We start from the raw sequence: 22,948 nt of genomic DNA, 5'->3' as shown, positions 1-22,948 counted from the left end.
GCTTTTTCTCCCTTGGCACTTCCCCACATTAAATGATCAGTTTAATATGAGAAAATCATTTAGGAGAATTAGATATTGATTATTATGACAAATACGTATGGTGTTTTGAATCTCTTTTTCATTTTTAATTTGTTCAAGATTTTAATTGAAATGTGCAAGTTTTTTAATCTGGAGTGTGAATACTTTCAATGCTAGTGTCTTTCAATGGCTTATCATGTGATTTTGTTCATAATTATAGTTTTAAGTTAATATGACATTAATTTTAAGTGCTTTTAAAAAGTGACAATGAGTATAAGAGTGACTTTTTAGGTTTTAAACTTCATTTCTCACATTCACAAAACACTATCTTTCAGCTTTCTTCCCATCTTCTTCACGAACAAAACCATGGCAACATTTTCTGATGCACTTCTCACACAACTACAAACGATAGGATTTGCAAATCATGCACATGAACTAGTCAGTCTGTTTGAGGGGACGATCAACATGCATGCCACTACTAACATTCATGTAGAGGTATTCCAAAGCTTTCTTGACTACATAATGGAGCACATGGAAGAATGTGCAATAGTATTTGAGGGATCCGACATGGTGCGGTTGCTAGTGGATTTTCTCAAACACCTCTATGCGGTCGACATAAACGTTTGCACTTGCTTGTTGAGGTTTATTAAAGGGCTTAATGAGCGGGATTTCAGGAAAGAGGATGAAGATGACCTCATAGACTTGGGCATGGGGTGCATAGGCACCCAATTCATCTCTTGGGACATGGTTCTAGTCTTGCTTGTGCTTGAGTGCGTGGAGAAGGGAAAATCAAAGGAAAAGGCCAAGAAGAAACCGTCTGTGATGACCATTGTGGAGGAATCAAATGAAGTTATTTGAAGAGATTGATGAGTAGGTTGAATCATCTATGGCACTCGTCCTCTTGCAAGATCCCAGTTCCACTAGGGAGGAAGATCGGATGATAGAGGGAGATGAAGTGTTGGAGGAAGTTCTTGACCTCCAAATTCTCACTTTGCATACAGTGGCGGTGGATAGTCATCACTTTTTGTTCCTTGATGACATTGCAAAGACACTAGGATTCAGAGAAGATGAGTCACTTGCAGTGCTTGCTATCCATGTGGGCATGAAAGATCCCAGTGGAAAGCAAGAGAAGGTCAAATTTCAAATTGACTTTGAGGACCAAGGTCTCCCAACAAGCCTCTCTTTCCTCCCTGTGAAAATGAACAGAATTTTGTATAGACCATGGCAAATACACTTATAGAAATCAGATCATGTGCCTCATTTTATGAAAGCATCCCAAAAAGTGCTTTTCATCCACACAAATCGCTGATCACTATGGGTGGAGAAGATCACTCTAGCATCAATCTTACAAGTAAAACTCTTGAAGAGATGGATGAAGAAACTGAGGTAAGCATTTTTTTAACCTTGTCGATGGTCTGTTGTACCTTACAAAAAGTATTGAAGTTGGTTAAACTGTTTTGCAGACCGCATATATACCATGTTGATAAGTTTGCAATACATACTAGAGGTTCACGCAACCTTCCTATGGGTAGAGATAGATCCTTGTGACACTACCTTGGCCATCTGGGGTCATTCATTCTTCGAGTTTCTCACACAGAGTTCCTGCAAAGCATTAAGTTCCATCCTTGCTGAAGATTCCCTTGCCCTTAATGCTCATAAGTGTATCTTGGTGGACCAGGAGGCGGCATTGTATGCCTTTATAGGAAAGCACCCTTGGTCAGTCCTCTCCCATTGTGACTTAAGACTAAGTCAAGGGGTGACAAACCTAGAGGATGTTGTAAAAACCCTTGGTGTCAAGTCTGCCATTTTCCCTATACCCACATATGTAATTTACAAGAAAAACAGCCATTCATGATGTAATATCCAAAGCAATATACAACAATTTTATCCTCTATATTTTTTTTTGGTCACTTCCTGTACTTTCTTTTTTCTATTGCACATATTGGCCGATAGAAATGTTTTTTGCAACGTGTTCACACCTCCTCCACCATCCAAGCACCCACCTGACATGGGATGCCTACTGGTGAACATTTTGCAAAACGGAACCATTTTGAGTGCACATGAAGGTCGTGGGACTCCTAAGTTGGATGAAGACGCTCGGCGGTGCCTTGGAATTTGGCGGTCCCATGGCCTTTGTGCGGACCCAAAATGGCTCCGTTTTGCAAAATGTTTTGGTAGGCGTCCCACGTCCAGTCGGTGCTTGGATGGTTGAGGAGGTGTGAAATCTAACAACTTGATTAATGCAAATACTTCATGAATAGAAAGTACACAATTAATTATTACAGTTACACCAAATAGTAGAAATTCAACTTATTCATATTATATGGAAAGATTACAAATCTCATAAACTATGTTACATGGGGAAACTAATTCTTATGGAGGCGCCTTCATTCCTCAGATTGATTGCTAAAGCTAGATTTATATTTTTTGGTGTAACTCGCTTAGCATGCACCATACATGAAATGCCATCTTGGAACAACTGCACCAAAACGTCCTCTACGGCATCTTGTAAGGCCAATAAGGCTCCACACTGGATACGTGTAATAAAATCTGAATATTCATCCATTATTTCTCTCACCACCCGAGAGAAGGCCGATTTTGGTATTATTGGCTCGGTGCTCTTTTGATATTTTTGGATCTCACGTAAGCAACCATGCCTTGCTTCCATCATCGTTTCTTTTGCACTGTTGGCGGTGGAGGAGCCGCTTGTCTAGCCCATTGAGGAGGATCATTTTGTTACTTTTTTCTCCTCTCCTCTTGGGCCTATTTCTCTTTGGGTGTGAGCTTGTCCTTTTCCTTTTTTGCACATGTTTTTCTCTTTGAGGAATTTTTAAAGGTCTGGAGCTCCCTGCCTTTGCTTGTTGGGCGGCATGAGCTCTATCCTCTTTTACTCTCCTCTCTCCCTATGCTCGTGCTTGTAAGTTAGCCAAGTGATCTCTCTCAACCTCGGCTCTTTGCCATTCTTCTTGCTCTCTCTATATTCTTTGTTCTTCATGCAATCTCTGTGCTTCTCTATCATCTGCATGTTTCTTTTCTATCTCTCTCATTCTTCCTCCTCTTGGCATCTCATGCTTTTGCAATAGGATCACTTGGTATTACTTTGATCACCCTTTGTTTGACCCGGGGGGGGGGGGGGGGGGGGGGGGGGATTTTTATGGCATAGTTGCGGTTGATCGAGCTTCAAGTACAGCCGTTGCTCGAGCTTCACGTACAACCATTGCTTGAGCTCTAAGTACTGCCATTGCTTGATATGCAGGTGATGCTGATGCTTGAGATCCATGTCCTGTTTCTTGTGTGGTCTGTCTAGAGCTACAATTGGTCCAATATTTGACAGAGGTGTGCGATTTCCATGATATAGTGGATGAAGATCACCAAAAATATATTGCATGGTGTTATGATCCTCTGGAGTCAAAGGTTGGGGGATTCAAAGGTTTGGAGCTGGTTGTTGTGTTGGATTATCCACTTGTGGTTGAGGAAGCGGATTTGAAGCGGTGGATTCTCTTTGAGGTGTTGGTTGCAGATTTTCAGTGGTATCAATGGCAATGGTGTCATTGTTGTGCATAGTGGTGTGCTCTTGTGTATCGTCCATGTTGTGCAAGATATGAGTGCGTATACGTTTGGGCTCAAGAGGATATTCTCAAATGTGTAAACAAGAAATGAACTTTAAGTTGTGATTTTTGACTTAGATAGTACTCAAAGTTTTTTTTAAAAAGTTAAAAACACAATAAAATCACTCAAATTTAAAAAGACTCCAAAATAGACCAAACTTGACCCATGGGACTAATAATTGTGGCCTTAACAAATCACTTTGCATGACAATGCATGTTTACAATAAAAAAAGTTAAAATTCACCCAACACCTGCCATCATGCTACCTTGACTCCAACCAACACCAGAATCGATCTTTTGTGCTCAAAGCATGATATGATTGTGATTGCCTCAAGCTAACCACTTTCCCTATTCTACATTTCAAACTTCTTTGTTCTCTAGTCTTCTTTTTCTCTCTCCTTTCTAAAACTCTGTAGAACTAATTGAACATCTCTTGAAGGGCATTGCTCTTTTTCCTTCCACCTCTATGTTGTGTAGGTTTAAAATACACCGTTGCTGCTTGATTGTGTGAGTGCTCCATTCTTGGGTTGCTCTAGATGCCTAATGAACTGTAAATGTTGCAAAAGAATGCATTATGTGCAAAAAGAATGTGCTGTAAAAAAAAACCAAACTTTAGTTTCGCACACAGGCATATTTTGATTGCAAAAATCAAGTTTTCAACACACCATGTAATGTGTTATGTGTGTCTCTCCCCAAGCATCCACCATTTGTGCCATAAAACTATTGATAATAACAAACTTTAAGGTGGATATCTCATCATCAATTAGCTTTGCCTTTTTAAGAAGACGAAAAATATCATCAGTAGACTGCCACACACAAGCACACTTGTAGGTGGTAATGTCACACACCTTTTTCCACAATTGAAACTCATTGGGAATTTGGGAGTTAGAATAGTTTGAAAGAAAATTCCTAGCTTTACGACCACCCATACATACTTTATTGGGGTAATCATGTGTACTTCCAGACACCTTCTTGTCCTTTGATAGCTCAATTGCACCCCCATGTAGATCAACGCTCGATAGAATAGATTCGAGTTTTTGTATACACTCTTCTCTTCTTTTTGCAAACTCCATATTCCAAGTGTAATTAGCATCAGTAACTTGTCAAGAATTTGTAGACAGGCATGAAGGATGCACACATGTACATTTATCAGTGGTATTCGAAGAATAGGATCCAATTTGGATCCTGCATGTTTCAATTAGGGGGTACTTGCTAGTCACAATTGAGGATACCTTGAAACCATTTGTAGTGCTTTACCCACTACTTGTGTAGTGGGTATAGAGTTTGCAGAGTTATGGCACATGAGTAAAGGGAAGTGCCATGCCCTGAGGACATGATCTGTCCACAAAGGGGAGTAAGCCCAAAGCTTTGCGAAAAGCTTCGAGCTTCTCACAAGAAAATGCCTTTGTGAAAAGATCTGCAAGGTTGTTCTGTGTTGGCACATAAGCCTAGCTGATCTCTCCTACTAAGAGCCTCTCCCTGACATAGTGGTAATGCACCTCAATGTGCTTTGTGCGAGCATGAAAAAATGGGTTCCTCACAACTGCCAATGCGCTCTGACTGTCAGTGTAGATAGTATTGGCAGTGTCCTGTCCAACACCCAAATCAGCCATAAGGAGTCTGAGCCATACACACTCAACCGTAGCTGTAAAGACTGCCTTGTATTGAGCCTCACAACTAGAATTGGCCACAGTAGGTTTCTTCTTGCTCAACCATGATATATATGAACTGCCAAGCATGAAACAAAAACCACTTGTGGACACTTGCGTGTCAAAACAACCAACCCAATCTGAGTCTGAAGAAGCATGCAAGTTTGGCGGCAATGATCCCCCCTTAAGATAAAACAAGCCAAGATGTAAAGTGCCACTAAGGTAGCGGAAAATCCTCTTGACAGCCTGCCAATGCTTAGACCCTCGGCTATGCATAAATATGCTGACTTGTGAGACTGCAAACTGAATATCTGGCCTCGTGTAGCATACATAAATGAGACATCCAACTGCAGTTTGGTAAAGAGTGACGTCTTCAGGATCACCAGCATCATGAAAACTCAATTTTAAACCTGTTTCCATGGGAGTGGAAATAGGTTTTCAATCCTCAAGTCCAAACTGGCATAGCAATGTGTCTATGTAACTTTTTTGACACAAGCCAATACCACCATCACACTGCTTAAACTGTATGCCCAAGTAATGATGCAACAATCCCAAATCTTTCATCTTGAAAGTAGTATTCAAATCAGCCTTAAATTCAGCAATTTGTCTCTCATTTGGTCCAGTGATCAGCAAATCATCACATAAAGAACCACAATGAGAAGTACATCACCCTCACGCTTTACATACAATGTGCTTTCTGTTGGACTGTTACAAAAGCCTCGTTTGACCAAATGAGTGTCAGCTTTCTCATACCAAGCACAAGGAGATTGCTTCAACCCATACAAAGCATTCTTACATCTGCACACTTTGTCCTCTTGTCCTTTCTTGACAAAAACGCGAGGTTGCGTTACATAAACTTCCTCAATATGTCACCATTCAAGAAAGCAGTAACAATGTTGGATTGATGTGAATCCCAACCAAAATGAGCTGCCAATGCACATAGAAAACGCACAGTAGTCATACGACAAGTGGGAGAAAAAGTCTCTTCATAATCTATGCCTTTTTGCTGTGCATAACCCTTTGCAACAAGTCGAGCCTTATGGTGATCGATCTCACCATCCGGCTTGCGTTTCAACTTGTAAACCCACTTTGTACCAATGGCCTTTTTGCCAGGAGGCAAATCACATGTATTCCATATGTCATTTTCTATAAGTGCATCATATTCTGTTTGCATGGTAGCCATCCAATTTTTTGAATTTTGTGCTTCATCAAAAGACAGAGGTTCCTCAAGATCATGTAAGCTAGACACAGCCAAAGCATAACAATCTGATGCATAAGATGCATGGCCAGAGCATGAATGAATATGACTAGACAAATTTGCATCCAATTTACTGTCACGCAATGTCTGCACCAGCCATTTTGGCATACCTCTAGCCTGCTCATTTCCAGCTCTTTCCTCATCAAGTACATCATGTACATCTGCATCAGTAATAGGTTGGTCTATAACATTTTGGAAAACCCCCATAAGCTGTACATTTGCCTCATTGGAATTTACATTCGAACTTCCACCACTAAAAAGAGGCAACAAAGTGTCATAATGTCCTGTGAGCCTACATTACTGTCTCTAGTACATGACATTAAGGGTTGAACAAAATCTTCCACAAACACTAACCCGTGGAACCAAAATACGCTTTGTTTGCGGATGATACAACTTGTAACCTTTTCTTTCCGCACTATAATCAACAAAAACACATTTGACAGTCTTATCATCCAATTTTCCGTGCTTTGTTTGTGGCACCAAAGCATATACCAAACAACCAAAAACACGCATGTGCTCAATAGAAGGCTTTCTATCATGCCATGCTTCATATTGAGTAATAGATTGTAAAGCTTTCGTAGGACACCTGTTAAGTACATAAGTGACACACATGATGGCCTCAAGCCAAAAAGAACGCGGCAAAGCTCGACTTTTGACCATACATCGTGCCATTTTCGTAAGCGACCTGTTTTTCCTCTCAGCAACACCATTTTGCTGAGGTGTATAAGGTACTATACATTGGTGTTTTATCCCACGACTAGCAAAAAATGCATTAAATTCATGAGACATATACTTCCCCCCTGAATCGGAACGGAGTGTGCCCATAGTACATTTCGATACATTTTCAGCCATAGCCAGAATTGTTTGAAGCATATAAAAACTTCGGACTTTGCTTTAAGCAAAAATACCCATGCATGCTTGAAGTAATCATCAATGAAAGTCACGAAGTAAAGGTAATTGCCCAAAGACGGAGTTTGCATGGGCCCACAAACATCACTATGCATAAGCTGCAACCTGCATGTGGCTCTAACTGAACCATCCTTTGGAAACTTCGAACATTGTATCTTACCCAAAATACAGCCTTCACAAAAATGTTTGATAGGTGCTTCAAGAGGCGGCAAAGAAGCAACCATATCAGATTTTTACAAACGCAACAAAGTGGCAAAATTCAGATGCCCAAAACATGCATGCCACAGTTTTGCATCTGAAAAAACAATTGAATCTACAACTGTATTTGTAAATTTTTTCCACACTTGTCATACAAAGTGAGCTTATACAATCCATGGCACAAAAGGCCAGATGCAACAATTTCATCACCAAAACTACGATCATGAACTGTACATCTGTCATCCACAAATTTGACTACAAGTCCAAGTCTAGCAAGTGCAGATATAGACAAAAGATTCTTCTTGATCCCAGGTACATAAAGTGCATCAACAAGTGTGAAAGAATTACCATTTGCAGCAGTAAGCACAATCTTTCCAACCCCCTGAACCGGATAAGAGGCATTGTTGGCACAAGTGACTGAATTCCCATGAGGGACAGACTCAAGAGAAGTGAACAATTCACGATGTGAGGTAATGTGCTTTGTAGCACCACTGTCGAAATACCACACATGTGAATCTGCAGCAAGTGACATGCATGCATCATGGACATCACGATTGTAAGTGCACTTTGCACTAAAAGCCCATTCTGCATCAACATGAGTATCATAGTCTCCTTTCACAGAAGATTCAACAATGGTTGCATTTGTAGTGGAATTAGCATTTGCAATGGAACCACCTTCTTTCTTTTTAGCTTCTTTGGCCTTCAACTTAGGACACTGCTTGATCAAGTGATCATTAGCTTTACAATAATGGCAACGCATCTTCTTTTTTCCCTTATCACTAGAATTTCCATACGAATTGATGTAGATAGAAGCATTAGGAACAGAAGTTTTGCCACTTGTAGCAGAACCATAAGAAGTGGCTGCATTGCTGTTACCACCCCTTTGAGAAGCAATAAAACCATGTTCAACTGCACGCTACCTAGTCCTGTTTTTTTTGGAAAGTGACTCTTGCAATAGCAATGTGCATAATGCATCAAACTTGACAACTTCAGGATTTCCTTGGGTCATAAGTCTCCAAGTACTAGCAAAAGTCTGATAAGAATCTGGTAAGGCATCAAGAAAAGTCTGCACAAGGGAACTGTTTGATATGACTTCACCTACAGAAATAAGTTGCTCATTGATATCCTTGACACCAACAAGGAAAGTGTCCATATCATCTTCCTCATGCATAATCTTCGATTCCAGCTCTTTACGCAGCAAGGCAATTTTAGCCTCATTGAGGCTTGCATAAAGACCTGCTAGAATATCCCAAGCTTGTTTTGCAGATTTCGCTGAACGAATGTGAGGAGTAATGGTGCGCTACACAGACAACACAATCAACGCATGAGCCTGTGCATCCTTTACATCCCAACGAGCTTGTTCTATCGTAGGCAAAACAACTCTAATAGCAACAATCCTTGTAGCAAGACCTGCAACATCCTCAACATTGCCTATATCCTCAGAACCATGACGTACATCAGTGCCCTGCACAATATTCCAGACACCCTTTGACACAATAACATGTTGCATCATGTAAGCCCACATAGGGTAATTGTCCCCATCCAATCTGTCTTCAACAATAAACATCTTGAACACATCTGTGTTGTCGTCAGCCATGGACAATGCCTGCACTTGATGTGAAAACTGCTCGAAATGAGGAGAAACTAAGCGAGACCAGCACGTGCTATATAGCACAACCCGCAGCAGACTGTATGGGATCTGTTATGGAGTAATTGGTGCTGACAGAAATTTTGTACAAAATGACAAAATTTCCTACGCAGACCTAACTGTAGTGGAACGTTGTCCAAAGCTCACAAAAATCGGAGAAAGTGGGCAGGCGTGTTTAAGAGCTGCTGGCGACTAAGCCCGGGAGAACGTAACCTGCTCTGATACCAATTGTTGGAATTAGGGTTGCAGAGAAACGCACACAGCTTGGAGAAGATGAAGGAAGCTCAAGGCATACAACTGACAGTGTTTTACTTAGTGTGCAATGGAGACGTATATACAATGCACGGGGGAAAACACCTCCTAAAGAGGAAAAATGCCCCGACGGTCCTAGTGTGTTCACACACATCACTACCACATGTATATGGTAACATATCATTGGCCATTTTATGCAAGCGATCTCTATCTATAAGCACTAATGGTAAGTGTCAAATAAAAAATCTTTCCTTTGATCTAGGAGGCCAAGGGCAATGGTTACGCAACCGCTAGGGAATGCCCGACAAACTTGGGGTAATCAAAACTATGTTGTTGATTTTACAAGGAATAATCTTTCTTTATATAGCATGTATGTCCATGTAAGTAGTGGATCACTTTTATTTTTGTATATCTTTAGCCTTGGGTGGTATACTTTTGTAAATAATGCAATGTAATTAGAAAATAAGGGAGAGTGGCAGCAACCATGCAGTGGTTTAGTAGTTTGAGGACATGTGGTCACTTAATAAAGGAAAGGGATATTCTAAATAAGTGTAGGGACGAAATCACATTTTTGGGATCCCTTGAGAGAGGAAAGGGAGCTTATGAAGGCCCTTCGGTCATCTAACTACCCCCTTTTTTGGGAAGAGAAAACCTATCCTTGAGGTTTTGAAACTACCAAGGGTTTTTATTTACTAGTACGCCGGTCACCTTTGGCGGCCTCTCTCTCTCTCCTCCTCTCTCCCTCTTTCACGTGCAAAGGGGCTTTTTTTAGTTTTGGACTTTAACCTTCAAGTCGCAGATTGTGACACGTATAAAGGGCTCCCCCTTCTGCCATATTATGTTAGTAGCTTCAATATACAAAACGTAGTCTGTTGGGGTGGCTTATTTTCTTAATGCCTTAGCCCTCGTTCTTTGATCTTGCTATAGTTGATACATTTAGAAGCATTTATCATAATAAGTAAGAGATTATCTGTCAATACATTCTATTGGAAATCACAGATTTGATATACAAAAGCAAAGCCTTAATTTGTGGAGCCCAATTTTGTTACCCTAGCTCGGCACATGGAACTTGGGTTTAAGAGAAAATGACATGCATCGTGGTCTGTTATATATTTTGTGGGGACTTAGAGAAAACGAGAGAAATACGAGCTAGTTCTCTAGTGTAAGCTCTTGCACTCCACCGGAACTTACCATTGAGCCCCTAGCTTCGATGTGTACTCCTTGCTCGGGATCCCATCGTTACCTAGGATTTGGATCCGATCTTCACGTAGTTACTCCAATGGATTCCCAAATCGATATTGGTTACTCTATGGGATGAAGATATGCAGACAATTACCCTTATTCTTTGTCCGACATTTGGTAGACCTTCTAAGCTCCCTACCAAGAAGGTTTACCCTTGACATTGTCAACTTATTATCATAGCTTTTAAATAAGAAAAACTTTAACAGTGAGGTACCGATATCTTGATCCAAAGCAGAGAATACACAAACATGTGAATGTTGCCTAGTCCCACCATGTGAATGCACTCAATCATGCCAACAATAATTCAGCTCAAACTTGGACACAATCCATCTATGCAATCATAGTCTAGCAACATCACATACACCTGAAAGACACTCTACAATGTCAATCTAGTGAAGAGAATAACCCGGTTGGGCATGGATGCATCTCACAAGATGATAGACCTCTTCTCATCGTGATTAGTGAAGAGGAATTTTGGAGAATGCAAGTTAGAGAAGAGCAATAGCTGGCTTCCCTCTTCTACTTTCCTATCATAATTTCTCTCTACCACTCTCACATACCCATACCTATGTATTCCTCTTGCTACTCAAACCACATATAATCTTCTCAAAATTCATCTATCAAGCTCATAGATCATCCATGTGCATGCAGGTGCGCTTTGTGCTCTTGAGCTAAATCTGATGACTCTTCAATGCGAACACGGCCATCAAGGTCTTGATTTTTTATCTTGACCTTGAGGTGTTGCAAGTTGGATGGGTGTCCTATCTGATCCTTGAGGTGTTGCAATATTTGTGAGCTTGGGAATGACACTTGGTAAGAATATAAACATATCTTGCTCTAGCCTCTTGTGCTTGTTGCAAAACTTCCTTGTCTACCCATTTCTTATTCAATTGGGTTTCCAAAGGAGAAGGAAACCATGGTCACCTCACTCATACCTGCTAGTTCCATCTCCTATGGTCGACACACTTTAGCTGTACCATCATTGCCCAACCCCCTTATTGAACATTTATGTTCAACCACAAAATTGCTTTATTTACCTACCAAATGCAAAACCTGGTAAACACTATGAGAAAACCAAAAGAAACATGTATAGTCTTGTTGCAGCCTACTACCAAACCTGCCGCATCCCCTGTATCACATCATAGCTACCACCTAGGTCAAAAACCTGGTACTGATTCCTTCCACTTGCCTACAATAGATTTCTATATTACTACACCCCACCGCAGCACATAGACCATCATGCTCATACACCCTTGGCATGCCTTCATCACTCCAAGCATTTTCAAACACACCATCATTCAAAATGGACATACCTATCCGGCCATGGCACATACCCGACATATCTGACATATCTAAACCACCCTTCCAACCATATAAAGCGAGATCCTCCTTAAGCAAACCATGTACATGCTTGACCAACCATTACACAGCTGCATCTACCATCCAACTCTTCAACCAATTCTCACATACCTTCAAGGGAAGCAAAGCCACCGTTTGGGGTTCTCCTTCATTCACCATTGGACATGCATGTTGCATTGGAAGCTCCACCATCTTGGACTCCATGCTCTCCTCTTCATTCACAATGCACTCGATCCCAACATCATCAAGCCCTTTTTCTTCAACCACCTGCCCTTCAAGGTCAATCATCACTACCTACTTGCCAGCTTCAATTGACCGCTCTTCAACCACCTCTTCTATGGTTGCATCATGCTCTACCAAAGTAGAGAGAAAATCTCCCCACACTGCATCATCTTGGACTTCTTCCATAGTGTTGGGATTCAGGCCAACTGGCCGGACATCCCACTTACTACTAACCCATCTACTAACTTAACCATAATACACTTATTCTTTAATATAACAGAATAAGGAGCTGCCAACAGGATAACGTTGCTATGTGCGCTCCACCCAAAGCAGGTCTCTCTCTCTCTCTTCTCTCGCACTTGCACTCGCACACGTTTCCCGCGGCACCTTCAAATACTATCAGAGCAAGGTTTGTGCTTGTCCTTTTTGCATCCGCGCTCGCACTTTCAAAAGTGCAAACAGGTTTCTGATTTTGGCATTGGCAAATTCAGCGTTCCGAGAGCGTTTCCATCAGTTGTCCTAGGGTTTTACCCCCCTTTCGAAGCCGTTCGTGCAATCAAAAGCTTCATCCGAGCTATGCTTCAGGAGTTGTATTTTTCAACTCCAGTTTTGCTACAACTACAACAGGTACATGTACAGGTACAGGACACAGGTGTAGGTTGTTCAGAGACTATTTTGGGATGGTATATAGCTGTTTTATGGCTATTATGTGTTATTGAGATGGTGTTTATGGGCTGATTAGGAGCACATTTTGGCATTGACATTGTTTCGGGTTTTTCAGGCATCCATCTCCTCACAGGTTCTTGCATACATACAGGACATCCAGGTTTCTTACAGGTTGCAGTGTTTAGTATTAGCACAGATTTCAGTGGGAGTACTTGATGCGCATATGCATTGTTTTGGCACTTTTGATAGTGCTTGAGCTCTTTTGAGAGCGGTTTTACTCCCCACAGGGTTTCGTTTACTGCTTGCACGTTTTGTTTGGCGCCTATTTGAGCGCGTATACTACACCTTGCACTATTGTTGACAGTGGATGTACATTGAGTTGCGGAAACTGTCATATGTACCTTTTGTGGAGCCGATTTGGCTTGTTTCTGGCAAACCCGACCGTTTCTGAGACTCGGTTCGGAGGCCCTTTCTGAGACTGGGCTGGTTTCTTGTCTGCATAACCTTTCGTGAGGGTCGATAGCGTGAGGTTTTCTTGAGCTGGGGGATTCTCAAATGTTAAGATCCTTTCGGTGATACAAGTTGCTTGAGTACCCCTTTTTTTGTGGCCTCACCATAGGACATGTATAGAGAGGGCTAGGTGTATTTGACGCCGTGTTGGCAGTCTTGAATCAACTTTTGACTTTTTATGCACAGTTAGTGGTTGATGCGCCTATCTTATGCTCTGAGAGCATTACTTTTGATGTGTTACTGATCTCTTGTGACAATTTTGGATTGAGATTCTGTCAGTTTTTCTGAGGAAACTCTACTGAATGTTTCCCAGAATTACCAGTGTTTATTTCCATATTATCGTTAGTTTACAGCTATGTCATCTAGTGGTGAAAAGGATATTTACAATATTCGTAAATTTGATGGGACGAATTTTGCTATCTGAAAAGAGTAGATTCAAGATGTTCTTATACAAAAAGGCCAGCTGGATCCTATCATGGAGTGCCATTAGGCAAAATTTGGACTCACAAAGGGGCCCTTTAAGGAGTTTGACTTTACCTCTCTCTACCAAAACGGGCGCATGGATAAATTTTTGCAAACAAACTCCAAAGTTGGCGGAGGTTTTACAGTTAGAATGTCCTCTTCAAGCTCTGTCTACTGATATATAGCACGCCATGAGATTCCTCCTATGTTAGAAGATTCTTTTTTTTATTCACCTATGATGTGACAACTCTGTCGGAATCTAAGAGAATCAAAAAAAGAATCTTCTAAAATATGAGGAATCTCATGGCGTACTATATATCAGTAGATAGAGCCTGAAGAGGACATTCTAACTGTCAAACCTCCGCCAACTTTGGAGTTTGTTTGCAAAAATTTATCCATGCGCCAATTTTGGTAGAGAGAGGTAAAGTCAAACTCCTTAAAGGGCCCCTTTGTGAGTCCAAATTTTGCCTAATACCAGAGGGCGAGTATACAGATGTTGAGTGGGAGAAACTTGATGCTAAGGCCAAATCTACCCTCCGTTTGTATTTGGCTGAATCTGTGTACTTTACTATAGTTGGAGAAAGGACTACTAGAGATGTATGGGATAAGTTGTGTTCCTTTTATGAGAACAAAAGTGCAACTAATAAGGTTTTCTTGATGAAGAAGCTGTTTGACCTTCGTATGAAGGAAGAGGGCACTATTTATACTCACATTAATGAGTTCAATATCATTTTCACTCAGTTGACCACTCAGGGTTTGGTCTTCGACGAGGAAATCAAATGTATCTTCTTGCTATGCAGTTTACCCTCGTCTTGGGATACGTTCTGTACTGCGATTAACAACTCAACACATGTTACCAGTCTAGTGTACAATGAAGTCCTTGGGAGTCTGTTTACCGAGGAGATTCACAGGAAATCTCTCGAAGGCAAGAAGGATGGTGATGCGTATGTTGCTAGTGATAGATAGAGGTGTCGCACTCAAAGTCGTGCCAAAAGCAAGGAACGTGGGGGCTCACACAGTAAGTCTCGGGATTCTATGCATAATGTCGAGTGCTATCACTGCCATAAAAAAGGGCATGTGAAGAAGGATTGCAGGAAATGGCAGCAAAGCAAGAAGGATAAACAATCTGGTGAAACTTCTAACTCTGATGATTCAAACAAGGGCAAAGCAAAGTTAGAGGAGATCAATGTGCTACATTCTTTAAATGCTCCTATTGTAGAGACTCTTCCAACGGTTGTTATGCCACTTACCTGTGACGTATTGGTCTTCATAGTAGATCTACTTGTCGAGGATCTTGTTATAGAAGATGCGCAGTATGCATAGAATTGGATAGTAGATTCTGGTGCGAGTTTCCATGTGACACCACATAGAGAGTGGTTCTCTACTTATTCTCACTCTTGTGGCAAAGTGAGACTTGGTGATGCTTATGAACTAGACATTGATGGTGTCGGAAACGTCAAATCGCATCTAAGGAATGGAACTCACTTTACTTTATGTAATGTCAGACATGTGCCCAAGTTGACTAAAAGCTTGATTTCTATTGGTCAACTTGATGATTTGGGCTACAACACCACATTTGGAAATGGTTCGTGGATAGTACACAAAGGTAATCTTGTTGTACTTAGAGGTCAGAAGCATGGTACCTGGTCTTCCATGCATGTGTCAAATGTTGGTCATGATTACATATCTATAGCCGAGCTGCCGTCTACTGAGTTGTGGCATTGCCGGCTAGGTCATATTAGCCAAAAAGGAATGAGAACTCTGACTCATTTTGGCTACTTACCTGTCTTTTCTTATGTTGAGTTTCCTGTTTGTGAGCACCGTATCTATGGCAAACAGACTAGGTCCGTGCACTTACCATTGGGTCAAAAGCGAGTTGAACCTCTAGATTTAGTACATAATGATGTTTGTGGTCCCATGTCAACCAAATCTCTAGGGGGGGCCAGCTATTTTTTGACATTCATAGATGACTCTACTCGAAAGGTGTGGGCATATCCTTTGAAACATAAGGATCAAGTTCTTCCCATGTTCCAGAAATTCTTAGCACTTGTTGAGAATCAGTCTGGCAAGAAACTCAAGAGGTTGCGGACTGACAACGGTGGAGAGTATGTCTCCAAGGAGTTTGACAATTTCTGTGCTAAAAGGGGGATTAAAAGACAGTTTACAGCACCATACACACCAGCTCAGAATGGAGTTGCTGAGTGCATGAATCATACGATTCAGGAAAGAGTCACAGCCATGATTTCTAGGGAAAATCTCACACAAGGCTTTTGGGCAGAAGCCGTCTTGACTGCAATGCACATTATAAATCGTTTGCCTAGTACGCCATTGAATTATGAGATTCTAGAAGAGTTATGGTCTAAACGTAAGCCCCATTATGACTATCTACGTGTTTTTGGTTGTGAAGCTTATGCTCATGTGCCTAAACAACTTTGACAGAAGTTAGAGCCAAAGTCACACAAATGTATTTTCTTTGGATATGGTGCAGATGGAGAGATGGGATATCGTCTCTGGCCCCCGGAATCTCGTCGAGTCATCCGTAGTTCAAATGTGATCTTCAATGAATCGAAGATGCATAAACAACCTATCAAGGAAATAGAGATTCGGAGAGGCACTTTTGAAGAGGTTGCCTCAGAGACAGTGAAATCAACTCAGTGGGCTAGTGATGTAACTTCCACTAGCAATGCTCCAGAGGGAGAGGATAGCAATGGTCAAGGAGTGAGATGGTCTACTAGAGTCTCTCGTCCACTTGCACGTTTCGAGCCAGGTCTTGATTACATCATGTTGACCGATTGCGGTGAGCCAGGATGCTACCAAGAAGCCATGCTGATGGATGATGTGGTGAAGTGGGAGCAGGCTATGGAATCTGAGTATAGCTTGATTCTGGCTAATGACACTTGGGACTTGGTAGAACTGCCAACTCATGCAAAAGATTTACCTTGCAAATGGGTTTACAAGAAGAAATTTACCTCAGGTGATCCAAATCCAAAGTACAAAGCTAGACTTGTAGCCAAAGGGTTCAAACAGCAAAAGGGAGTTGATTTTGATGAAATCTTCTCGCCTGTTGTCAAGATGACAATGCTTAGAATCGTACTTGGTTTTGTAGCAATTGCGGACATGGAACTTGTCCAAATGGATGTAAAGGCAACATTTCTTCACGGGGATCTTGATGAGGATGTTTACATGTAGCAACCTGAAGGGTTTATTCAGGAGAACGCATCTCGTGAGGAGCTAGTATGTAAGCTCAAAAAGGCACTTTATGGCTTAAAACAGGGTTCAAGGCAGTATCATAAATTTGATGCATGTATGAGGTCTCAAGGGTATAAAAGGAGTGAAGAGGATCAATGCTTGTACACAAGAAAGCTAGATGATGGCTCGATTATCATTCTAGTTTTGTATGTTGATGACATGCTTATAGCTGGGAAATCCATTGCGGAGATTGCCAACTTGAAGAAAACACTTAGCAAAAATTTTGCAATGAAAGATTTGGGGGATGCTACACCCTTTCTTGGCATGCGAATCAAAAGAGATCGCATGCGTCGTATTCTTGAGTTATCTCAGGAAACATACATTGAGAAAGTTTTGCAGCGTTTTAATATGCAGGGGGGAAAACATTGAGTAGCCCAATGCAGGCATTCTTGAAACTCAGCAAGGAAAATGCACCCAAATTTGATGCTGAGCGAGCTAAAATGGCTAAGGTACCATATTATTCCGCAGTGGATAGTCTCATGTATGCTATGGTGGCCACAAGACCAGAAATTGCTTTTGCAATGGGAGTGGTGAGCCTATATATGGCAAATCCTGGCAGCAAGCATTGGGAAGCAGTGAAGCACATTCTTAGGTATCTCAAAGGTATGGTCGACAGGTGTTTACGCTTCAAGAAGAGTGATGCATCCATCGTGGGTTATGAGGATGTAGACTATGCGGGTTGTGTTGACAATAGGAGATTGACATCTGGCTATGTTTTCATATTTTTTGGAGCAGCAATATCTTGGAGGTCATGTCTTCAAGATTGTACGTCGTCTTCCACTACGGAAGCAGAGTACGTTGCATTGTCGGATGCAAGTAAAGAGGCTGCATGGCTATCTCGGTTGGTCAAAAATCTTGGCATTGATGAGACTCCAGTGATATATTGTGATAGTCAGAGTGCTCTTGCATTGGCAAGGAATCCCGTGTTTCACTCCAAATCAAAACACATTGAAGTCAGGCATCATCTCATGAGAGATTTCTTAGCCAAAAAGCTCATTGGCTTGGTTAAGGTACACACTGACGACAACCCAGCAGATGCTTTGATGAAAGGCTTAGCTTTGGAGCGGTTTACACATTGCAGTGAGTTGATGGGTATAGGTTGAAGCCACTAGATTTCTTCACGGTTGTACATAGCAGGTCACTTGGGCTGCGTTGGCCTTTAAGTGGGAGTTTGTTGGGATTCAAGCCAACTGGCCGGACATCCCACTTACTACTAACCCATCTACTAATTTAACCATAATACACTTATTCTTTAATACAACAGAATAAGGAGCTGCAACAGGATAACGTTGCTCTGTGCGCTCCACCCAAAGCAGGTCTCTCTCTCTCTCTCTCTCTCTCTCTCTCTCTCTCTCTCTCTCTCTCTCTCTCTCTCTCTCTCTCTCTCTCTCTCTCTCTCTCTCTCTCTCTCTCTCTCTACTCTCGCACTTGCACTCGCACATGATTCCCGTGGCACCTTCACATAGGCCAGGCCACTTCATCGCTTTTGGCAAAATTCTGCACCATCTCTACCTACATAATTTCATCAATGGGCATGGAATCCTCTACTTGAGAAAATTTACTTGATCTCAAACAAGTATAAGAAATGTTCCCGAATTTAGAAATGCTTCCCTCGGAAAGAAAGAAAATTCATGTTTAATAAATAAAGAATAATATACCTATAAGAACAAACAATGATTTGAAGGTACTCACATACAACCATCATTACCTTATCTCCAAAGATTAAAAAACCAACCAAACCCTAAGTCCTTTGCCACTAGCATGCCAAAAATAACTAGGAGCTAAAATGAATGACATTAAAACTGAAATGATTGTGTGTGCTAAAATATATTCTTTTACAGGCTTTTTAAATTATCTACCTCTAGGAAGATGTCAAACAAGGTCTAGTTAAATTGTGTCTAGTGCTACAAAATTTTGTCCAAAACCTTGGCAGCATATATATGAAACATTCTAGAGGTAAATTGGTAAAAAAATTAAAGAAATTTTCCACTAAATTCCTCCAATTACTATTATTTACCTAATAAGAGACAATTAACCAAAAAGGCACTTATGTATATACATGTATGTGTTTACACACACACACACACACACACACACACACACACACACACACACACACACACACACACACACACACACACACATGTCACTTTCATTTGTGGCTTACTCATCTGAGAATGGTTTTTTGTTGATATTGAACACTAGGTATGAGTTTAAAAGGCTTTAAGTAGGACATGGATAACAACTAATAGGTCCATTGACACCTGTAATACGTGTTTAAGGCTACTGAATCTGTTGTCTTCTTTATATGGATGCAAGTGAGGACTCTATCCTTACTTAGGATATTTTTTGGCTTAAATGTTGTCCATCACTATCAAACTTGGCCTCTTTCACTTCAGAATAAATTGTCCTTGACTATCTTATATACAAAACACTAGAATGATACCTCATTCTCACTATCATGTACAATATGAATCAAAGACTGAGTTGTTTTTGTGTTAATCATTGTCCTTTTTTTAAACCCACCTACTTTTGAACTGTTATGTTCTTTTGTGTATAAGTATAAGTTTAAAAACAGCAATGCACATTTCTTAAAAACAAGGTTCTCTCCAAAGCTGAAAAACCAAGACGTTGACTTTGGAGATTTTTGTCAATAAGTTTTAATGGACCCACTATTTATAATTCCTTGTTAGGTTGAAAGGTGTTAGGTGGTCCCTTTCTGTGTCCTTGTCTATAGATCAGATTCTTGCTCACAACTATTTTAGTCTTTGACTCTACTGGTTTAAGGTTGCAGGTTAATCCAAAATTACTTACCCTTGTGTAATTATTTTGACTCTTATGATTTCAGGAACATTTTACCTATAAACGAACTACTCTTGGATGGATGGTTTGTTTGACGACTAGGCATAGAAACTGGTTAAAGCATGGAAAAATTCTATGAATGACTATGAATGGCATCGATACTATTCTCTATTGGCTAACAAAACCTTAAATCTCAGATTGGAGTATAATCCTCTCTATTAACATTGTCATTTATAGCTCCTATGAGACTCATGGATTTTATATTCTCATCAACTTGATGAGGCAGTAGGCCCATACTCAATGTGCTTATTGTTGACTCATTGAGTATGGTGCCTGGGTTAGGACGAACACACACACACACACACACACACACACACACACACACACACACACACACACACACACACACACACACACACATTTCACTTTCATATGTGGCTTATTGTTTTGAGAATGGATACTTACTGATAATGACATGGATGGTAGGTATAAGTTAAAAAGGTTTTAAGTAGGACATGGATAACAAGTGATAGGTTCGTTGACACCTGTAATATGTATTCAAGGCTAACAAATATGTTGTTTTGTTTATATGGATGCAGGTGAGGACTCTATATTTACTTAAGACCTTTTTGGCGTAGTTGTTGTCTTGTAATAATCCTCCTCATGCATGCGACTCTAAATTGTATAGGCCCGTTTTGGGGCATGTTGACAATTGTCTTGGACCATGCTCTCAGCCATTCTTCTAGTAATTCTCACAACACCTTTCTTAATTTCTACCACAAATACTCAAATAATGGTCCTAGGCCCATGCTTATCACGTATCAACAATGACCACCTCTTCCCCATAGTAGCTACTTTTCAAAACTAGTAAGACAGTCTATATTGTATGACGATGTTTTGTATGGGCTTGTGCTCTCTCTACAAAAAATAATATACTATGTTAGATGACAAGTCTTGCATTTTTTTAAACTACCCACAGTGGTCATTGTCATGCTTGACTGCCCACATTGCTTTTACAAGGTTGCATCCACCAAGGCTGAAGTGTGCGAGCGGGAGCATGTGTGAGTGTGTGCAGCAATGGAGAAGAGAGGAGAAGAGGAGACTTGTGCTTGCAAGGGCTAAAACTCACCATCAATATGTAGTCCCCCTTATTCTATTATATGAATAAGTATAGTGAGCGGGTGCCTGGTCTAACTGGCCACATGGGGCTTTACCCCAACAACCTCCCACGTAAAGGCCAAATGTGGCCACGAGAGAGAAAATAAAATCGTACAAAACCTATGACAAGATCATGACATAAGAAAGTCAAGAGTAAACATGGAAGCAAAGTAGAAATCTCCATTGTGCGGTATCCACATATGCTACATCTTCTCCCACATCATCCAAAATGATAGCATCTCTCTTGTGATGTCTCCTACGTTGTCTCATCCGCCAAAAACAATGCCTATGTACACACACTGTATGACCACAATGCCACACACAACATCTCTATGTCTATAAGATCATCCTTTGACTGTAGGCATCTCTCTAGAGTCATTTGTGTCAAAAGTATTGCACAATCTTTGCCATAAATCTCTAGCTGTACATGCATCCAAACCAATGTGATAGACAGACTCACCAAGGTGTAACATGATCGTTGAACTTGAAACCTCATCCAAGTCCTCTCACTCATCGTCAATCATAGACTCTGGCCTAGCATCCATGGTATGCAGTGGCAAAACTCGGCCCAAATGAGTCAGTGCATCATGCATACCTGATTTCTAATGCTCAAATCTTGAACCATCAAACTTCGTATGGAAAAGCATAAACCCTGACAATGATGTACATGCCAAATCCATGGTGATATTCTGTGACAAGATCAAGCACAAATCGATCAGTTGGCAATAGCCAAATAAGCACAAATCGATCAGTTGGCAAGAGCCAAAGCCTAGCTAACTCACACGCCAAGCACTATCAAAATACAACAAAAGCTAGCATAAGCTATCCAAGAGAACTGTCAAAAATATGGTGATCAATATAACGAAACAAGTGAGCAAGACCACTCAAATGATGCCAAAAAACCCGCTCTAATCCAAGAGCACTATGTGGTAACTGATGAATCTATCATCAACAATCTCTCTCCTAAAGAGCTTACCGCATTAATGGCAAATGACATAATCCGGTGAGAAAATACTCTCATGATGCAATGTTAAAACACAATGGAAAAGCAACCACTGAGTGCCAAATGCAAGCAAAACACGACTGCAAACCATGCGCATAAACAAATAAACTCGTAAGAAAAATCCGACAGAGTTTTGGTAGTATGTGGCTATCTAATCATAATATCCATACATGCCATAAACATGCTCAAAACCATGAGCAAATCATGCATAAAATCTGCACTCAAGCATACATGAGCTGCCCCAAAGTCTCAACTCCTTAAATTTGGAACACAATCTGTAATCTGAAACATAAAGTGCATCAACCGCACTCAACAAGCAAGGCATATACTAGCATAAACCTGGATGCAAACCAACAAAAATGTAAGTGTGTGCAAAAAATGGAGAAGAGAGGAGGAGAGGAGACTCGTGTTTACAGGGGTTAAAAACCTCACCATCACCATGTAAAAGCCTCCTTATTCTATTGTGTACATAATGAATAAGTATAGTGGACAAGCGCCTGGCCTAACCAGCCACATGGGGCTTTACCCCAAGAAAGGCCACCCACCTTCCTATTTTCTATATGTCCCTATTAAATATACAAGGATCATAAACCTAGAACGTATGCCAAAAGATAAACATAAAAAATGACACATGTAGAAATGTACATGTGCATAAATATCCTTGATAAGGTGGAACATTCACAAGTGATCGAAGGGTTTTCCACCCAATGTTCCAAGTCCTAGCTCTTGCAAATG

Source organism: Adiantum capillus-veneris, chromosome 11 (assembly GCF_014529385.1).
Source record: "Adiantum capillus-veneris isolate H3 chromosome 11, ASM1452938v2, whole genome shotgun sequence".
Lineage (NCBI taxonomy): Eukaryota > Viridiplantae > Streptophyta > Polypodiopsida > Polypodiales > Pteridaceae > Adiantum > Adiantum capillus-veneris.
The sequence above is the reverse complement of the archived record's forward strand: the minus strand, read 5'-3'. Positions refer to the sequence as shown.